General features: G+C 45.0%; 1 long non-coding RNA gene across 4 annotated transcripts in view; it reads left to right on the top strand.

Annotated features, from left to right (window-relative positions):
* The window catches only part of LOC140701792 (uncharacterized), a 76,204-nt gene that overhangs the window by 21,907 nt on the left and 33,450 nt on the right, over nucleotides 1-20,847 (top strand). For all 4 annotated transcript variants that reach the window (XR_013538019.1, XR_013538022.1, XR_013538020.1 and 1 more), the window contains 2 exons: nucleotides 5,410-5,590; nucleotides 20,003-20,187. This is a non-coding gene — a long non-coding RNA (uncharacterized LOC140701792). The remainder of the gene's footprint in view (nucleotides 1-5,409; nucleotides 5,591-20,002; nucleotides 20,188-20,847) is intronic.

Below are 20,847 nucleotides of genomic sequence, written 5' to 3' on the forward strand. Positions count from 1 at the left end.
CACCCAGGACCATCCTCCGACATGGCCATTTCCATCTTGCGACACTGGCTGGTTGGGGAACTATTAAGGTTTAAAATGATTAGCACTTTAAAAATTAGCCAACTAAATATTTGTTGGCAGAAGGGAGCGGAGGCTGTGGTTTTACATACTAGCTGGATAGTCCGCCGGTTTTCTCCACAAGATCTCAGCTGGAGACTGAGAGACAGATGCCAAGGAATTGAATTCCAAGGCAGAGCTATGTAGATGATGGTTGGGGCTCTGAAAATCTGTTAAAAGTACCTGTTAAAGCCTGTTTCCTATTAAAAGTTAGTTTGAAAGTAACTAGTTAGTTTGGAGGGGGTCATGTAACTGATAATTGCAGTTACTTTTTTTAGGATTATTGAGTAACATCTGAATTCAGATGTCTTTTTATTTTAAAGGGCATTTAAAGATATTTTTAAAGCATTTTGGCAACCATCTTTTGTTCAGTTCTTGCATCATTCTTAAGTGCCCAGGGATGTACAGTAATTCATTCATGTTGGTAAATGTTTTATAACCAGATTTGATTGTTTGTTGTGCCTTCAGTGCTGTGGTGCCCAATTCCTTCCTACTCACAACTGATGCCAGGCTGCACTAGATCATGGAGATGTGTTTGCACCCATATTCTTTAGAAGGTAGCACAGGGAGGCCATCTGGTTTGCCCCACGCTTTCCTTATGTGCTGTCCAGGCATCTCTGACTTTCAGTGACCCAATGAATGACTTTCAACAGCCCTACTGAGCTCTTGCAACAGTGAACACACCAGTGGCTGTGTTATTTCACTATTTCAGCACAAGGTCCCATCTCTTGGGGTGTCCGAAACCATCCTCTTCCCCCAGATGGTAGCCCTGAAATTTTTGGCAATTTGGGGAACCTGCCAATTTAGCGGCAGGTTATTGGCAAGTTGGACAGAGCCGGGCAACCCAATCTGTTCTCCCTGAAGGGAGGAAGGTGCAAGGGCACACCAAATCATTACACATGATCACTGGGAACATTGATCATCCATAGCTCACAAGGTTACATTTCAAAAAGTACTTGCTGTGTTGCTTTATTACTTCTCAGGTGCCATGTTGAGATTCTCATTATTGCTGCTCCGATTGAGCAAGTAATTCTCTCTCTCTCTTTCTCACTCTCTCTCACAAACACATACACACAAACAATTCATTGCATCATACAAAGTTACGATGTTGTCTTGCGGTTGCTAACAGGCCAGAGGAATATGCAGGGTGGGGTGGAGATACTTCCAAATCCTCTCAACTAGTCCATTGGAAATATTTGCTTCCTGGGTGACCTTCAGCTGTTTCTCTTTCTCAGAAACCTCTCAAACGTGGTGATGACAATGCAGGAGAAGTGAGATCCACACCCACTTTCTTGAGCCCTTTGGAGGCAAAATAGGATGGAGGTGTAATAAACAACCCCCTTGGCGTAAAAGACACAGCGAGCAAGCCTCCTGCTCTGTTCCAAGCACCACTTAATCAATTCCTCCTTAAACAAAGCATGAATCATGGACTAGGGGTGGACAGAGCTGCGTTCTTGGAATTGTTATCCAAAACTACAGTTTCTGCTCACCTCCAGCCTGAACAGTCGGCTAAATACAACAGCAGGAGTGTTTCTAAATTTATCAAGCGCTAACCTTTCCCCAGTATTAACCTAGCTACCTCTGTATTAAAGGATAAAATTAAAGGGAAACAGAGAAGGAAGCTGGAATCGAGGATGTGCCTATATATGCCCAAGCCTTTGACACTTAGACTTTCAACAAACAAATTTGTTGAAAATTAATTTTTTTAAAAAAGTAACCAGTTAATGGCCAGACTCCAATTAGTTGTGGTGTGAGGGATCCGGAACATGTTGTGGCTCATTGTGGCTAAATGTTCAGGTAGTGCTTCGCCTATGAAGCACCCAGTTGCATAACCAAGATGCATTAATTGTCAATTGCCTGCAGTCTATCACCACAAAGTTACATAAATGTTAGACAAGAGCTGGTGAGATTCCAGACAATAGTTATAGACCAAAGCATGAAGACAGTGGTTCCTTGCTGTTTCATTACAGCTTTACAATAATTCTTTGCTTTCCTGGTTCTCAAAAGAAGTGTTTTGTTTTTTTCAGGTAATTAAAATTTTAAAAATGAACTCTGTAAGCCACAGTTTTGTCCATTCTCAGGAGAGGTACAGACCACTCTCTCTTCCTGTCTACCTTCTTGTAACCTCAATAGCCACACGAGAACAGCAGCCAGCAGCACGAGGCAGCCCCCAGCCCATGTCACAGCCTTCTCCTGCCGTTTAGTGGCACCACAACTCTCTAATCATGAAAGGATCTAGAATACTTATTCCACTGCAAAATACTGTTTCCAGAAGGGCTGCTTTCCTGATGTGAGACAGAGATGTAAAGTGTATTCATTCAGTTCTTCATTCTCATTGACTGAGGCTGTCTTGACACGATGAGACACCTCAAGGAATTTCCAAGCCCAACAAGGTCCCTCAGTTCCAGATGAGACTGAGATTGAATTCATTACGTATTATTATTGTTATTTGGCCAATGTCTCTGTCATTTGTGCAAATTATCTGCACAGAATTGCCACCTTTCAGAAGCTAAGAACATATACACAGAGACAGTGGATGCTTGTTTTGTCCTGCTTCAGAATGTAGGACCCAACACAATGGATTCAAATCACACACACACACACACACACTTCTGCCTAGACATGAAGAGGAACTTCCTGGTGGAATGAGATTTTTTATAGCGGAACAGGCCAATTCAGAAAGTGATGGACTTTCTATCATTTGAGGTCTTGGAACAGATTCCAGGTAGACGCTTGGGATTTCTTGTGGATTTCATACATTGGCAGGAGGTGGACTAGAACTCTTGGGAATACCTTTTGATTTAACCATTTTCCTTCTATATCTTGAAGCTGGGAAATAGGGCATGGCTGGGAATTTCCTTCCAAAGGCATCTTGTGTTTTCAAGGTAGGAGAGTAGAGTAGTGAGAGCACAGAAGGTCTACTTAATGAACATCGGGCCTTCATGGCCAAACAGGGGTTTAGGACATGCACGGTGGGATTCTGCTACATTCCTGCTGTGTGTTCAAGGACAACAGTTGCAATGTAGGATGTCAGTGAGATCTCCCACATGACCTTTTGTGTGCCTTTGAACAGTCAATGGACACTTTCAATTGCCTCCCCGAGCCACTTGTAAGGGGTTGTTGTCTCAATCCGGTCACGGCACAAAGAAACAAATGTTTAGTCCCTTCGCTGAGTCCAGTAGGCATTTTGTTGACTCTCTTGAGATGTATAAGCACCGTCCAGCCATCAGTCACACAGGCCAGGCCAAATGCTCCAGAAAGCATAACACGAGTGAGTGATGCTCAGCTTGTAGCTGTTTGGGGCCATTCTTGCAAATTTAGCAAGCTGAGGTTACATTCAAAGTTCGGTGAAGACGATTGAGAAGGTATTTATTACTCTTCATCTGAATCTTTGAGTTGAGGTTTCGAAACTGGGCTGTGGTTAATCTGTGATATCTGAGTTTCAGACTGCCACAACTGGCGAACATCTACATTCCAGAGCTAATTCCTAGTTAAAATAAAAGTCTTAAATTCAAGGAAAGTGATACTCGAGCTAGATGGAAACTGAGGACGAAACCCAAGGATATAAATATCCTTCCGAAGACTTCAAAGATTACCAAATGAGTCTCATGGCCTTGTGGGAATTTGAACTCCGGTCTTCCAAGGTCTAGCCTGACACTCTACTTGCTACACAACACGGACTGTCACACTCCTACCTAAATTGCTCCTCCTCTTGGAAACCATTGTGTTTTTATTACCTAGATTCCTTACAGATCCAGCAACTATGTTGTAGACATCCTAGGAAATAGCTCGATTGTTCCTGAGAAACAGTACCTTTCAAAACAAGGTTAAACTCTTTTGGGTGCTAACAAAATTATGGGAAACAAGATAAGCTTTTCGATCGTACATACCATCAAAAGGAGGTTGAGAAATAAAACATTTGATCTCAGTGCTTTGTTAACACCATGCACGAGAAAGGTACTAATCACCTCCTGATCTAAGTCTTTCAGCTTAAAAGAACCAGCTACCTCTGAAGTGAAATGGCAGCACATCTCAGCAGCTCTCCCCTGGCAAGAATCGAATGTAACGTTTTGCTAATGCCGCATAATGCTTCCCCAGGATATTGGCTGGTAATATCCATGTACCGCATTAATGCGACAAGCAGAGAAGGAGCTGATCTTGGAGGATGCAACTTGTTACTCTACACATCCAAACCAGAAGCAACTACTGTACATCCATGAGGGCCATGGGATGGTAGAGACGAGGGCGAGGACCGGACTGCACAGACCTATCGTGACCATGTTGCCATCCTGAGCATTCATACAGATTTGGCAGCATTCTCCGGGGTCTCTGTCGAGCAGAAGCTCATTTTCTGTTCACATTGAGTGCTTGAAAAAAAAAGAGAGAGAGAAAGCTGGGAGAATCTGATTTTACCATTTTGAGTGGTAAATCCACACTGGGTCTTTGTCTGAACTTTATAGGCAGCAGCCAAGATTCTAGAAAGCATCCTGTTTTGAAGACACGTCTGCAGAATTCAGATTAGACCCGGAGTAGTTCTTTTATTTTATTTATTTATTTATTTATTTGATTTTTACCCCCTCCCTCTAGACCATGTCTACTCGGGGCGGCTTACAAAATAAAACTGTTGTTCCCTAACAGTCCCTGGCCTTTCCGTCCTTCTCCTCTTTTTCAGACGAGCAGGAAAAGAATAAATATCACAATTTAAAATAAAATAGAACAAAAGCTTAATGGGCTTGGCTTGAGGCAAAGACTTTTCCTTTCAGGCAGGCTGAAAGTGATCCGTGTCTAGAGAATGCTCTATTTTTTTTTAAAAAATTAACTATCTTTAAAAGTTTTTTTTTTCAAAACGTTTTCAAATTTGTTTTTAATCTTGGCTAAAGTTTAATTGTTTTTAATAGGTAGTTTTGTATGGTCTTTTAAACTTGTTGTTATTGTATGAATCAATTTTTTCCCCCTGAGCCATCTTCGGTCCCCATGTGGACAAAGGAGGCATATATATTAAATACATAAATAAATGATCTACTTGAACTGCTGGAGAACCTAGGGGTGTTTAGGCCTCTGGCTGTGGAGCTTGAGGCTGGGAGTTCAATTCCCCCCACTGGGCCTCCCTGACGGGCTGGACTTGATGATCCCATAGGGTCCCTTCCAGCTTGCAGTTCTAAGATGATTATTTATTATTATTACACTCTCCTCAAACCACATGCTAGTGCCCCCTGATCATCTATACGGAGCCCAGGTACTTCTTGCTTTGGAAGTCAATTACATTCTCAAATGGAAAGTATGATTTTTCCCTCCCTCCTCCTTTTTTTTCAGAAAAAATGAATGTATTCCCTGAATGCTTAAAAAAAAGGCACTGTAATAGAATCATCAAGGGATCTGAGAGGGCAGCAGAACCTGACCCTTGGCCCATGTGTCCCTCTTCAGCTCCATGGGCCCGAGAAGGAGAAACCCATGTTGACAATCGTATTTTAATGTTCTAGGAGAAGATAAAGAGGTAAGTGAGAGGGTTGCAAGCTGTAATGGATAAATCAGTGAGATTAATTACTCAAAAAGTCTTTGAGCCAATGCAGAAAACATTTCAGATTAATGGAACATTTGGAAAAGCAATAATTCTAATACAACTATGAACACAACTTCAGATAGCAATCACTCATCCTAAAAATTGCCGTCCTTACCATTTTTCCTAATATATATATATGCTTTTTTGTATGCAACTTCTCAGTTGAGACATGAATTTGCAAAATTGGGAGACACGAACTGTCTGAAAGGTAATGGCTGTTATCCATATATTAACCTAGAAAATGCAAACTAGATTCCTCCACTTAGAAATTCAGACCAAGCATAATTTCCCATCAGATGTTATAGGGAAACCTTTGGCCGAAAGCATACTGTGTCGATGGCATAAAGATGGTAAATGGTCTGGAAACTGAGACTTAGAAGGAAACAGAGTAAGTTTGTTCACTCTTTCTGCATCCCCCCCACCCCCAATTAATGATCTCAAATTATAAGAAAGTTGAGACTAAACAAGGTTCCTTTGGCTGAAGTAGATGATCCTTTGGAGAAACCTTCCAACTCTACAAGTCTATAATTCTTATAATTCCATGTAAACGTGGGCTGGTCAAACTTTGGCGGGTTTGGCTGCCAATTTTCGGCCCCGGGGACTTCGTGGACCAGAAAAGGAAAAAGAAAAGAAAAAAAATCAAAACAGGAGAAAGGAGAAACCTTCAGTCCACTTCTAGTCTCAAAAAAAAAAAAAAAAAAAGAATTTGGGGAGGGTTTACCTTCAAGCAGGTTTCCAGAAGCAGTTGGAGCTGGGGGGGGGCAATCAAAGGACTGGACACTCCAGGACGTCAGTCCTGACCAGGCATTAGGCTTCCAGAATCTGCCCAACCATGGTACTCTTTCTGTTGTTGTTGTTTAGTCATTTAGTCATGTCCAACTCTTCGTGACCCCATGGATCAGAGCATGCCAGGCCCTCCTGTCTTCCACTGCCTCCCGGAGTTGTGTCAAATCCATGTTGGTAGCTTCAATGACACTGTCCATCCATCTCATCCTCTGTCGTCCCCTTCTCCTCTTGCCTTCACCCTTTCCCAACATCAGGGTCTTTTCCAGGGAGTCTTCTCTTCTCATGAGATGGCCAAAGTACTGGAGCCTCAGCTTCAGGATCTGTCCTTCCAGTGAGTACTCAGGGTTGATTTCCTTTAGAATGGATAGGTTTGTTCTCCTTGTAGTCCAGGGGACTCTCAAGAGCCTCCTCCAGCACAACAATTCAAAAGCATCAATTCTTTGGTGGTTTCTACTCTTCTACGACTGTTTCTACACTTGGGCAAAGTAAAGCAGTTCCTCAATCTATAGGCCTGTTCTTTTCTGAACTCGCCACTCCCATTCCTGCGGATATGTTAAAATACCCTTGCCTTCTCTCCTTTCCGCCCCCCCCCCCCCGGCTCTTTTGGGCTTCCTGGCTGTAAATAGATCACAGCAGCCCACGAAGCACTAATAAATCTAGACCTGCTTCTCACTTCCTCCAATAATAATTAGCAAATTAAAATGGAAATGTCATCATCGACTCATAAACGTTCTTCAGGATGGGTTGGAAGAGCCTCCCTGGGCCAGGAATAACTTTTGGAGCAGGGCTAGAGCTCAGCACCTCTGCATCGTAAGACGTTCTTCACAGCCAGTAATGGGTACAAGAGAGCCAAGATTCATCCTGTTGACAGGAGCTGGTCCCTGCTGCTAGATCCGAAATAATGCTGCATAACAAGCTTGCTTTTATGCCTCTCCTAGAAGCTCTCATTGGATAGAAAGGACAATGAAGTGCAAACAACTATCAGGGGTCATGTTTCATTGCCCTGCATTACAAAGACATCAGCGACTTGTTTTCTATAGCTTCTTCAAGGCTCAGGAGCAAACCAGGAGCCCTTTTTCCTGATCAGTTGGCAACCGGAGCCATAAATCAAAATGAAGGACATGACAGTACATTAAACAGCCACAGTCCATAATCATATGCACACAACTATAAGAGAAGCAGCGATATGTCACAAGGGAACGCCTAGGGTGTCGTGAGACAATAAATCATCTGATTAAATAATTAGAAGTTTTTGTCTGCCCAGAGACATTACCTGCATCAGAGGTTGCCATTAGCTGCCCGTTCTGGCCAGGTTACTGTTCTGACCTCACGTCCTCCCAGACAGCGTTTGCTCAAGATGGGTAAAGAGGAGGCCATTCTCAACTCCGTCGTCTAATTTAGCTCTTTCGGTTGTTGTTCCACATACATCATAATGAGGCCAGTCAGCCTTGCAACATTTGGGAGCAGTTGCCGGTCTGTGCATAAAACTGCTTCTACTCCTTTACCTGCCTGGCCATGAAATTGGAAAAGCGTCTTTTCAGCTTTAGTCTGAACTTCACAGGTACCCGCCAAAGTGCTGAATCATACCCTTAAAGAAGGCCCAGGACCTCGGATAACTTTCTGAATAAAACTTGGTAGGGAGTCTCTGTCCCTGGAAACCGGCCTCCTCATTGTTGCCGAGTCTGCTGTACAAGTGCCATGCAGTGTGGATGCGCAACTCCGGGGGCCCTCTCTCCTCTGCCTTTGCTCCAAGTTGCCCTTCTGATGGAAGACACCTTCCAGAAGAAGACACAGGCCATCAGCCCATCTGAAGCCCATCAGATGGAGAAGCCTCATCCCTAATAAAGGAAGGACGGCCACCCGGGCTTGCCTACTGCTAACCCTCTCTCATTCTGTTGCGTGGGGCTGGGGGTCTCAGTTCCTAAGTGCTTCTGTGGCAGTTCCACTGCAAACCCATGCTTCATTCCTGGACTTAATTTCCCACTGTGAACAGGAGAAGCACTAAAAAGTCAGAGAGGGGGAAAAAATCCTCTTATCCTTCTCTCTCACTGCAGTGAAAGAGGGGGAACATGTTTCACTGATCAGAAGTTTGGGATGCACTGATGTAGTGGAAGCTGTTTTACTCACTTGTTAAATGGATGCAAAGTGGTCTCTTTGACAGGGTGTCTCGTTTGGCGGAAGAGCCATCAAAATGCTTAGAACATCCAACTCCCCCCCAATAACTGGGGCGTGATCTCCCCGACAGCCCTTTTTTCCTTGCTCGCTAACTGTCTCACTCCAAACGAGTGCCTCTAATGCAAAGAGAGGGGGCCACGCCGATCCACGTGCCCCCTGAACATCGGCAAGAACATGCTCTGCTGAATGGGAGAGATAATTAAAGCAGTGTGTCTCCTCCTTGCTTGACAGATGAATCTATTCCAAAGCTAGCTGAGCGTTAACAACAGCCTTCCTTTGGAAAGCAGGGGGCAGATCATGAGTTCAGGAGGCAGCTGGGCCCAAGGAGGTTTTCTTGGTTTGAGGACGATATGAAAAGCAGAGGTCAAAAGAAATGGACTGGTGCAAATTAATGGGACGTGCATTTCCTGTGCATGCGCAGCAGATTCGCACACACACACACACACTACATATCAAGGAGCAAATGTTCACCTCGTTGCATTTTTTGGAATGTGCTCGAAAGAAAAAGGTCAAGCAGAAGCAAGAAACAAAGAGGAGTGGATGAGAAGAGCGAGGGGGAGATAGCTCAGAAGGAGTACGAGGCTGCAATGGGGGGAGCCTAGAGCTCCCGATGCAAAAGTCAGAGGTTCCAGTCTCAGCTATGACAAAGTGTATGGCATAGCCCAGGATTGCCAACGGATGAGTAAAGAGGCTCCACTTGGCCCTTTGGCCTTTAATAGCCTGCAGAAACTGGCTATGAGCAGTTTCTGACCCCCCCCCCATCCCCGGTAGAGATAAGTACCACTGCGTGGAATCATATCAGTGATTTACGCATGCGTATAAGTGAAATTGTGGAAGTCGTGATGGGGGGAACAACCCTACATTGATCGGCTGCCATTTGCATTCCCGGATGCCGCCTTCCGTCCGGGCCATGGGGTCACAGCTAGGAATTTGGGTGCCCGTGGGAATCGGCATCAGATCCCTGCCTGTCCTCTTAGTGGAAAGCATACAGGACACCCTCGATGACACCAGTGGTTCTGCCTGCCTGAGGAAGCTGTCATTCTTGGGCACTACCTTTCCACGCATTCAAATGAAATGCCGGGGATTGGATCAGGACACACATCAGAGAAGTGTGATCTCCATTGGGCAACCTGTCTTCATATTTGCCTCTATTAGGGATGGGCCATTCGTGGCCTGTGGCCAATGTGGGACCCAGCCTGTCTGGGTGCCTCCCCTTCTAGCACCCACTCCCCCCCCCATGTTTTTAATATCTTAAAATGCTTTGCCAAAAATACCCCTGGGCTCTCTTAGGAGGTGGGAGGCCAAATTACCAAGATTTGTGGAGCCAGCGCCTCCATATTTCCAAAATATTTCCTGGACGCCAGATGAAAGAGTTTGGTGGGTTTTTTCTTAAACTTTTTTTTTTAAAAAAATAGTTGGTTTAAAGAAAAATATTGTGGGTGTGACTGGGACATAGGAGGGCAGGTGTAAGTTTGTGGAGCATTCAGACTTTTACAGGTTGCCTCCCCTGAAGTACGTGGTAGGGAAGCAGCTCTTGGGGGTTTGTCACAGAGGGTTTTTAAAACCCTAGCTGGGATCTAGGTGATGTATGGAAGCGAGAGCTGGACCATAAAGAAGGCTGACCGCCAAAGAATTGATGCGTTTGAATTGTGGTGCTGGAGGAGGATCTTGAGAGTCCCCTGGACTGCAAAGAGAACAAACTTATCCGTTTTGAAGGAAATCAACCCTGAGTGTTCACTGGAAGGACAGATCCTGAAGCTGAGGCTCCAAGACTTTGGCCATCTCATGAGAAGAGAAGACTCCCCGGAAAAGACCCTGATACTGGGAAAGTGTGAGGGCAAGAGGAGAAGGGGACGACAGAGGACAAGATGGTTGGACAGGGTCATCGAAGCAACCAACATGAATCTGACCCAACTCCGGGAGGCAGTGGAAGACAGGAGGGCCTGGCGTGCTCTGGTCCATGGGGTCACGAAGAGTCGGACACAACTTGACGACAAAACAACAAAGCTGCGATCTGAACCTGACATTTAAGACAAAGCTGTCTCAGCTGACATCTTCTGAATATCTCAGAAGGTATTTCCATCCTAGTTATGCTCTTTAGGGATGGTGGGCATTTCATTTCATCCCATTCAGAGAGTGCCTTTTCAAGGAAATCTGTTTTAAGCCACCAGCCCTTCCATGCAGATTTACCTATGGCTGAGCCTAGACTTTGCTCAATGACATCCCCATGTCCTTAAATCCTAGCAGCCCTGTGCAAATGGCTGTTCGTATTAAAAGACAGGCAATTATGTGGCCAGCAGGAGCGCCTTTAACAGGAGATGGAAATGAGGCTGCAGGCAATAAAAAGGGGCAATGTTGGGTAAAATCTGAAAGACACCCTGGCTTTTTTTGGGGGGGGGCAGAGGGAGAAAGAAGAGTTACAGAGAGTATATAAATATTCTAAGACCCAGTGGCCTCTGGCACATCCTTTTTGGTTTAAAGTACAACCCAGTCCAATCAGCACCTCATCAGCTGTATTTTGAGTAAGTTTAGAAGAAGGGAAACCCCCTGCATTGAAGAATAATATAGCTGTATTAAATATGGAGAGTCAATATGGAAAAGAAAGTAAAGCGAAACAAAGCTCACAACATGTTCCTCTCTGCCGTGGGCTCCCAGTGTAAAACAAGCACCTTTCAGGGTAGAAATGTAAGTAGTTTGTGTTCAATTCTCCACTGGAGAAGTGTGTTTTGGGGATTTAGGACTATAAATCCCAGAAGTTACCAGCGATCTTGTCCAGTGACTGAGCTTCTCTGGCAATGGTGGAGAGAAATGAACACCTCTATCCTTTGTTAACATCCATTTGCCCTGCGTTGACTCCAAAAGGCACCTTAATGAGGGATTTTTAGGCCCTGTGAGATTCCAGCTGAGAGGGGAGGAAATGTTCTTTCTTCAAGCCCTCCGACATTTTCATAGCCTGTCTCTGTGCAGAAGCACAGCGCATATGCGCATACATCCACACAGATACGGAGTAAGTCCAGAACAGCTGGCTGTTTATCAAATCAGGCTACAAGCAACCCATGCAAGGCTTCTAACTCTGAAAAGTTCATTTTAAGGAACCTCTCCCCTGGAAATGGTTAACATGCAGCTGGCCTCCTTTAAGGATCAGACTGAAGAAAGTAATGGATCTAGCTCATGCAGAGGAGAACAATTCGGATACAACAACTCTTGCAGCATGTTGTGCTTTTGCTGTTAAAGAGATGACAGAGGGGGCGAGTTCCCCTTAAAGATGATAGAGGGGATGCATTCCCCTCAATGATGTGGGATGCTTTAAAGCATGACTGAATAAGTATAGAATCATAGAACAAAATAATGGCGTTGGAAGGGGGATATAAGGCCATTGAGTCCAATCCCCTGGTCAAGGCAAGAATCCCCTGGAGATATCCAGGGTTCTGATGTTCCTCTCTTGGTACCTGTCGAGTCCTGGGTCTGAAGGACAGTAGATGCTGCAGGAAGCTCATTGTGAAGAACTGCAGCAGTTCCTTCTGTGGCACAACCTCTCTGAATGTCAGCCTTTGAGGTCTTCTGATCTTCAGCAGCTCTCAAAGTAGCTAGCATGATTTGTGATTGGCTGTCAGGAGTTTCAACAGGGCTTTATTGAGTTTTGGTTGTTGAGGTGCGAAGACAGGAGGAGTGTGAATATATGTCCCTCTGGTGCGGGTATGTCCTACACAGTATCGTCATGACCAAGCATGCTGGCGTCTCCCTTTTAACCTCCTGCAGAGCCTTCCATGTCGCACTGATTAGACTCTTGTGCTTGGGGGCATTCAAAGGGTAGGAACAGAGATGGGCAAGAAATGAACCACAAAGGAAAAAGAAAAAAACCCACAAATTGCACCAATTTGTGTTTTGTTTTGGGCCACTTCGTGGAAATGCGCCTGCCCTGAATGAAACTATACACCGAGCTATTATCAGCATTGGTGATTCATGCGTGGGCTGTAACCCAGACATCCCGAATCCAATCTTCACCAAACTTGGAGTGACTCTTGGGTTCACTCTTCTCCCCACCCCCCTCTTTGTTTGGTGAATATTGGGTTTGGGAATTCTGAGTTATAGCCCCCCCCCCAAAATCAGGCCCCCTGTAAATTGCTTTTTTTGCCAGCTGCTGAAGACCACTTTCCTGGTGGGACCTGCTTTGCGGGGGCTGTAACTCAGAATTCCCAAATCCCATCTTTGCTAAACTTGGAAGAGGTGGGGAGGAGAGTTAGCTGAAGACCCGCTGTGAGTTTGGCATCTTTAACCCATGTGGGGGCCATTCCACCACTCCCCGAAATCCAAAATTGCATAAAACGTGAAAGGGTTTGTTCCATTTGTAGTTCATGAATAGCAACGGACCCTGAACCAGAATGACTTGCCGTTTTCCAGGTTTGTGTCCATCTCTAGGCAGGACAGTCTGGGACATCACTTATAGGTCCAGACTAAGCACTGGGGTCCTAAAGATCTGCCCAGCTGCTGGACTGGCTATACCATTTGGCCAGAATATGGCGACCCACTCAGGTGGCACATCCTGGTGGACAGATGTGTTGGAAGAGAGAACTTCATGAGCTGTGCAGCCTGGTGTTTCTTCATTTGTCCCGTCACTCTCAGGTATTATGAAGAATGGCCTCCTGTTGTTACAGAAACACAATTTAATGGGCTCCTCTGCCTGGACTCTGAAAGAAATCCACCACTGCCATTTTGTTCTGCACCTCGGGCAGCAGAACATCTGGGGATAGCTCCACCCCAAGGGTGTCACATCTTGGCTCCATGCTTGCCTGTGTTTCCCGACTTGGGCTGTTCTGTTGCCACCCTCTTAGAATCGAATCTTTGTAATGAAGGATGCACACTGTGGCTTTCTGACTGCTGGGCCATGGCCAGGAGCGGTGCTTCACGGAGCCGAGGGCTCGGAGGCATTCAATGTGGAATATAATTTCTCCAGCCCAATTTAAATATCTCAAATCAAAATGCTGAAATTGACAATGATGTCCTTCAGAGATGGCTGCTTTGAATTAAAATCTACACATGAGCAAACAGCTGCTATTGGAGGTAATAGGCTGATCCAAAATCTTTAATGCATTGAATATCTCTATTCCATTGTGCAATTTTTCTGTAGCTAGAGCATAGATTGCTGGAAGTAACTAGGGATAAATAACAAGGTCCTTGCAATTACTTCAGTTCTGTTTTGCAATAACTGAGGCAAAACTAAATTACATTATGGTTGTAACTTAACAACCTCTCCTCTTTTACCGATAGGTGTTCGACACCTATAGGCAAAGGTATCAGGCAAGAGTGCATTTTATTTCCTTATCTATTCAATCTCTATGCAGAACATAGCTTATGAAAAGCAGGACTAGATTCAGACGAAGGAGGAGTGAAAATTGGTGAAAGGAACAACAATAATTTCAGATATGCAGATGACACCACCTTCCTGGTAGAAGATAGCAATTACAGTGGTACCTCGATTTACGAACTTAATCCAGATTGGAACAGCGTTCGTGCATCGAAAAGTCTGTAAGCCAAGGCAAGATTTCCCATAGGAATGCATTGAAAACCATTTAATCCATTCAGGCTGTTTTTCGTTTGTATGTCAAGGCGCTGTTCGTAAGCAGAGGCATTAGTTCCCATAGGAACTAATGCAAAGCCGGTTAATCCGTACTCTACCACTAGGGGAATATTTTTTTTAAAAGTTTTTCCTCTGTTGACCTAAGATGAACTTGGGTTAAAAAAAAAAGGAACTTGGGTTAAAAAAAAAAAGGACAGGAAAGGTTTCTTTTTGTTCATAAATCGAGGCTCTGTTCGCAAGTCGAAGCAACATTGTGCGAACGAAGATAAGCAAAGGGCTAACACCATGTATCTATTTTGTGCACATTTTATTTCCCTGATATGGACTAGAAAGGCTTACAAAGGACATGTTTATCTCACCAAGCCCTGGGAGATGTGAAATCGTAGTCGTCGTCATCCTAGAACTGCAAAGCTTCGCCTATATGGATTATTAATCCCCATCCGTGTAATCTTTTTGTGTGGGTATGGCAGCCGGACACTTGCTGTGGCTGCATCCAGGAAAGATCCTTGATCTTCTCCTTGCAGTTATACCATCGAAGGCCCTCTTTTGAAATTCCTCCCTCAGTGAATAATGTACAAACTGCAGCTTTAATCAAGTCAACTCATTGTTTCTTGTGGGCCGGATTTAGAAGCTGTTTGCTGCGTGGTTCAATTTGCAAGCTAAATCCAGCCCTGATCAATAGTTCTTCTCGAACTTTTATTGTGCTGGAGAGAGAGAGCACCCTGAGCGTGCTCAAACCATCAGGGAAGGGAAGAAATTGCCAGTAACATTGAAATGCAAGACTATTTCAAAGGAGTCCGTTTTTCACATAGTCTTCAAAGTTTTATACCCCTGTGATGGGATGAAGGAGATATAGAAGGAAAGAAGAGAGCTTCTGAATTTCACCTGAGAACCTGAACCCAGACAAAAGCTGTAAGGGGAAAAAAAAGTCCTCATCCAGCAATTTGTAGGCCCATTTTTTTATTTTTATTTTTTGCTTTAAAAAATGGCGGAATGATTTTTCTGCAGGCTTTCTCAAAGTACGTTATGCCCTTTTGCTGATTTTCTTGGCTGTTTGTTGTTAAGTGCAGTCCATTCGGAACGGACTTTATAGGGGCCCTAGCAGGGTTTTAAAGGTAAATGAGATATGTAAGGAGTGGTTTTATCAGTCCCACTTCCCCAGTGAGTTACATTGGCCAAGTGGGGATTTGAACCCTGTTCTCTGCCGTCTTAGTCCATCACTTTCTGCACTTTTTGAAAAAAAAATATTATTATTTTATTTATTTGATTTATATATCTCCCATCTCTGGGTGGTTCACAACATCAATAATAAGCGAACACCAAATGCTACACAATAAACCAAACTTCAGCATTAGTAGAAGAAAAAACTAGCAGAGTAAAACATAAAGAAACCTAAAAACGTTTGGACATTTAAACCTTTTTAAAAGGTAGCATGGTGACCTTATTAGCTAGCAATTTTTACTGGGTTCTGTTGATGAATCGGGGTAAACGTCCTGTTCAAAATAGCCTGTTTTTAAGGAGCTTCTTAAAGGTCACCAGCAAAAGGGCCAGGTGGAGAGTAGGAGAGAGTTGGTTCCAGATTTGAGGTGGGACTGCCAAGAAGGCGCTGTTCCTATTTTTATCCCTCCTGGCGTCTCTTGAGGTCAGCATCCTCAGATATCCCGCCTGGGACAAACAAATTGGATGGACAGTTCTCATTGGGAGAAGGTGTTCTGCTGGGTCTCAAGGTCCCAGCCGTTGATGCCTTTATAAGTTAGAACCCTCACCTTGAAGCTAGCTTGGAAATGGACACCATACTGGGAGCCATTGCTGATTGTGAGGACATAGGAATGTTCCACTCGTGAATATCCCCATACAGTTTTACTCATGCAAATTCTTAACCTGTCTAGCAGTTTTCAGCACTCTCTGAGATACAAAAGATTGCGTTATAATTCCCATTGCCCCCCCAGCCCCGGAATAATGACGCGAGACAACCATATGGATTTAACATGGGCCACACTTTATTTAAAAATTCAATCAATTATTGCCAATTATTATAACAAGAAATGGGGGCCTGCTGTAGTGCGGAAACAGGATATGTCGTGGGTATTAAAATACCCCTTAATGATGCCATTGGGCGAGTCCCCGGCCCCAGGTTCCCGCTGGCTTACTGACAGCAAGAACCCGGCTGGCCGCTAACAAACACCCCAGACCTCCAGACATCTTTAATTGATGACTGTTGGTCCGGAAGTGGCCCAGCGCATCTTCCCCACACCGGCCCTGTAATCGCACGATCCGCAGAGCCGAGAGGTCAGATGCGCTGTTGGCTAGCTTGAATTACACATGGGACACACCGAGACAACCTGTTTTTCCGCACTACCCGCCCGTGTGACCAAATAAACCACCAAAATGCCAACAACCCTGTCACCAGTGTGGGATAGGCAAAAAATCCCCCCAGCCAAAAGCCAATCAGGCTGAAGGTCAAAAATTCCTATCCGGCTCCAAAACGGCAACCACAAAAGTCACACTAGGATTAGGGAGGGCGGGTGGGTGCCCGAACAGGAAAGAGGGCGAGTAGAGGGGAGCGCTTGTTTAAATAAATGCGCTCCCCCTCCCATCATGGACACGTGGCTCCCAACGGTCTCGCGCCATCCGGGGACGTTGGGGCAAAGACCAGCCACACCGTTCCAGGGCGCAAGCGCCCGTCCGGCGGCTAAACCATTTTTCACTGTCTTACTTGCATTGCATGGAATATAGTGTTGGAAGACAGCTTTATGGACACCACAGCCAACCAAAAAGAAAGATGTATTCTTGAAGACTTTCACGGCCAGGATCTGATGGTTGTTGTGGGTTTTCTGGGCTCTTTGGCCGTGTTCTGAAGGTTGTTCTTCCTGACGTTTCACCAGTCTCTGTGGCCGGCATCTCCAGAGGACTGGATCATTGCACAAAAGAGACCAGCTAAAGACACCCATCAACCACAGTGACAGATAATCTCTCCCACTTATCACAACAATACATCCACAACAAAAACACACCGATCACCCTATCTCCTGAAAAGGACAAAAGCTGTTCCCAGAGCTATAAATACTGAACTATCCAACAAACAGCAACAGAGCATGGACAGAGTTCCGACTCCAGTCCTCTGAAGATGCTGGCCACAGAGACTGGTGAAACGTCAGGAAGAACAACCTTCAGAACACGGCCAAAGAGCCCCAAAAAACCCACAACAACCAAAAAGAAAGATCATTGGCCTGCAGCTGAAGGCAAGCCTGAACTCTCTCTAGAAGCTAAAACGACTGAACTGAGGCCGTTGTATTTTGGATGTCCCACAAGAAGATGCAATTCAGAGGGGGGGGGGGAACAAGTCATGCTGGACGGCAGTAGGAAAAGAGGAAGTTTCTAACAAAAGATGGGTTGGCTGAGTAAAAGAAGCCATGGCTTTGAGCTTGCCGGAGTTCAGCAGGGCTGGCAATGATGTTGTCGTAAGAAGTGGGAAGCAATTCAACAGCACCTAACGACTTTTGCAATTCTGCACGAAAAGAATTGTTCTCCTCCTCAGGAGGGCCTCAAAAGAGATTCAAAGATAAGTTGTTTGAAGGGGTCATGGGCAAGGATTTACATTTCTACTGCATACTTAGTCCCCCCCCTCCCCACTTTCAGCAGTCTGTGAAGTGCTATTCAAGTCGAGAACAGTCTCGGCTCAGTGGCGGCTCCTTCTACCCACCAACAACAACGCCAAGAAGGCCTGGAGCCGCAGGGGGAAGCGAAACTGCCAGAAGGAAGGGAAAACAATTTCCACCGATGACTCGTTTCAGGTGCCATGGTCTGTGTCGGGTGGAAACGCTTGCCTTGGATTGGAGCGCTCGCCTTTCATTACCTTCCGCTTTCCCCAGTAGGTCTGATTTAAAACATGCCGTGACAACAATAAAGGCACCCAAAAGGACACAGAGGTAATTGGAAACTTGTTTCTAGTTTTCCATTTACTCTTTCTACAAGCCACCCAGGAAGGCAAAAAGCCAACACCGGCGTGTCCTGGGGACATATTATACACTTGCGTCGCTCTTTATAAGGTTAGACCTTTACGGTAACATCTCTTACTCGAGAACGACCTGACACCAGCCAGAAAAACCCTGTGTTGGGTCAACGTGTGCATAAATGCCTACAGAGAGATGGGGGGGGCAGGTAGAGGAGAAGATCATCTTGTCCGCTTGCCTAAATGTCTGAAGCGATACACATTTGGGATGCGCCCACAAGCCCTCCAACACAGTCTGTGGCCTGAAGCAAAGAGGCACAGATTTGGGACCCCTTTGCCCTGCACCCTTTTGGAGAGACTCTGATGTGACCTTCGCTGGCTCCAAGATTTGTTTCCCTCCACAGTGAAGAGCCCCGTCTGGTGAGTGGGAAAATGGATTCACCACGGCTGACTCGTCCTTTGAACGGTGTAGGCAAAATAGAAGGACAACACCAGCAGTTGCAGAGCTGAACACCCTGTTGTTTTTTCTTTTTCCTTCCTTTCCTTCCCATTGCAGGAGAAAACTCAAATTGGCCCCCTAAGGTAGCCACTTAATGAAGCAGGACTAGTGAAGAAATTTTAGACTGTGGGTTCAGTGGTCTTGGACTCCTTCATCAAATGCCTTTTGGAGAACGATCTCTCCTGTATATTTCACATCCCCTTTTTCTTCCTTGGATCTGAAGTCACTGGTGCTCTACCCACAGACTTGGACCTCTTAACCAACAACTTTGCAGCAGATTCATTTTCTCATTATTTCAAAAGCAGAGCTAGCTTTCCATCAAGCAAAGAGTTTTCTTACCTCCTAAAAAATAACTGTTTCTATCTGGCATAAGTTGACATCGACCGCCACCTGCCACGTCAGATGAAGTCATTTCTCTCTTGTTTTTTGTTCTGAAGCATGCGGTTCCCAGACACAGGATTCCACTTCTAAGGGACATATTTGTTATCTGTTGAGACCATCTATATTCTTTTTGCATATGACATCTCACCCACCGTCTTTTGCAAGACCAAAATTGACAGCACGCCCCTTGCCGGTTGTATCTTTTCTCCCCAGAACTTTTAGGAAGTTAATCAAGGAAGATTCTTTGAATCTGTGGTCTTCTGCATCACACTTCGTTGACCTGCTGAGTCCTCGAACTCTTCAGCAAGAAAGACCCTTTACTTACACATGTGACTGAGGTTGAGGTCAGAGTGGAAGATGGTCTATTCAGCCACACAAAGTTTTTGCAGCTCCCAACTCATTATGGAAGCCCCATTTTGCATCTCTTTCATTTCTGAGTAGGCAGCCAGCAACAACCGGGGGAACAAAAAAAACACCCATCGATACGTCTTGCTAAGCTGTGCTTTTGTACTTAATTAATTGTGCCTGCCCATTTCCTTTGAAAAGTTAATTTAAAGGAAAACGAGAGAGGGAGAATGAGAGTGCCTCTGGTTACATTCTATATTTGAACCCAACGCTTTCATTTCAATTAAAACACAGATGCAGCAATTACCTAGCAATTTCGATCCCCTGTGATGAAATGACACAACAGGTCACAGGGTAGAAACCTGTACAGATGCAGGCTGTGTTCTCTGAATCAGGATGCGGACAGCGATGGGGCTAAATGCTTCTGCTTGAGTGGGCTACCGTCTGATATTGTCGTCTGATGCTTCTAAGGCTCAGTGATCCCAGAAATAACCCTTTCGGTTCAGGACACTGATGATGGGGCTGACGTGGTACACTGTTGTTGTTTCTCAAGCCTTCGCCCTTCATTCATGAAAATAGAAGGAAAGGGGATGTACTAAGGTTGACTGTTCTTGATGTCTTTGCCTCAAGGAGATTTGCAGAGAAGGGAAGGAGAGCTGGTGGATCTCTCAGCTTGTGGACGATCAATGGCATTGTGTGGATCCCCAAGGGGAAAAAAAGCTTTCAATAAATCAGTGGAAGCCATAGACTTCAGTTTCATGGAGACAGTGAATCCACATTCGGCTTTAATCCAGAATTCACAGGAGCTGTCCATGGTAAGTCAGTGTCCTTTGTACTTCCCCAACCCTCACCCCATATACACCATGAGCTCAAAAATGATGAGCTTTCACCCATAAAGTGCACCCTGGTCTGCTGGCGAAAGCTGGGCGATCCCTCATGTAAACATGAGCCCCATGAATTGATAACCTAGCCCTGCAGCTAACCCAGTATACCTGTTGTTGATGCCAATTATGCCCTGACAGCAACAGTTGAGTTTTATTAATTGCTATGCTTTCAGAGCAGAATTACATGCCCACATTAAGGCCAAATGAGCTTTTCATGATTATTGTTATTACGGTAATTAGCTATGATGAACTACCTAGAATGGAGAGCAACAGAGACTGGAACGCCGTCTCGAGCAAGATAACATTTACTTATTTAAGTACAATATATTGTTAATCATTGGCAGAAAAGCCGAGTCCTCCATAATAATTCACATTGTTCTGTAGCATCCCCCCCCCCTTTGTGGTTCATTCCTTTTTGTGATGATGCCCAAAGTCTTTTCTAGAATCCTTCAATGAGAGAAGAATGGGGTTGGAAGGAAGCCTGTAAGGCCATCGAGTCCAACCTCCTGCTCTTGTTTGACAGCCTTTTGCAGCCCTTCCCTTCCCTCACTCTCTCTTATGGACCTCTATGAGAACTCCCAGCTTAATGGA

The sequence above is a fragment of the Pogona vitticeps genome, chromosome 7 (genome assembly GCF_051106095.1).
Source record: "Pogona vitticeps strain Pit_001003342236 chromosome 7, PviZW2.1, whole genome shotgun sequence".
Classification (NCBI taxonomy): Eukaryota; Metazoa; Chordata; class Lepidosauria; order Squamata; family Agamidae; genus Pogona; species Pogona vitticeps.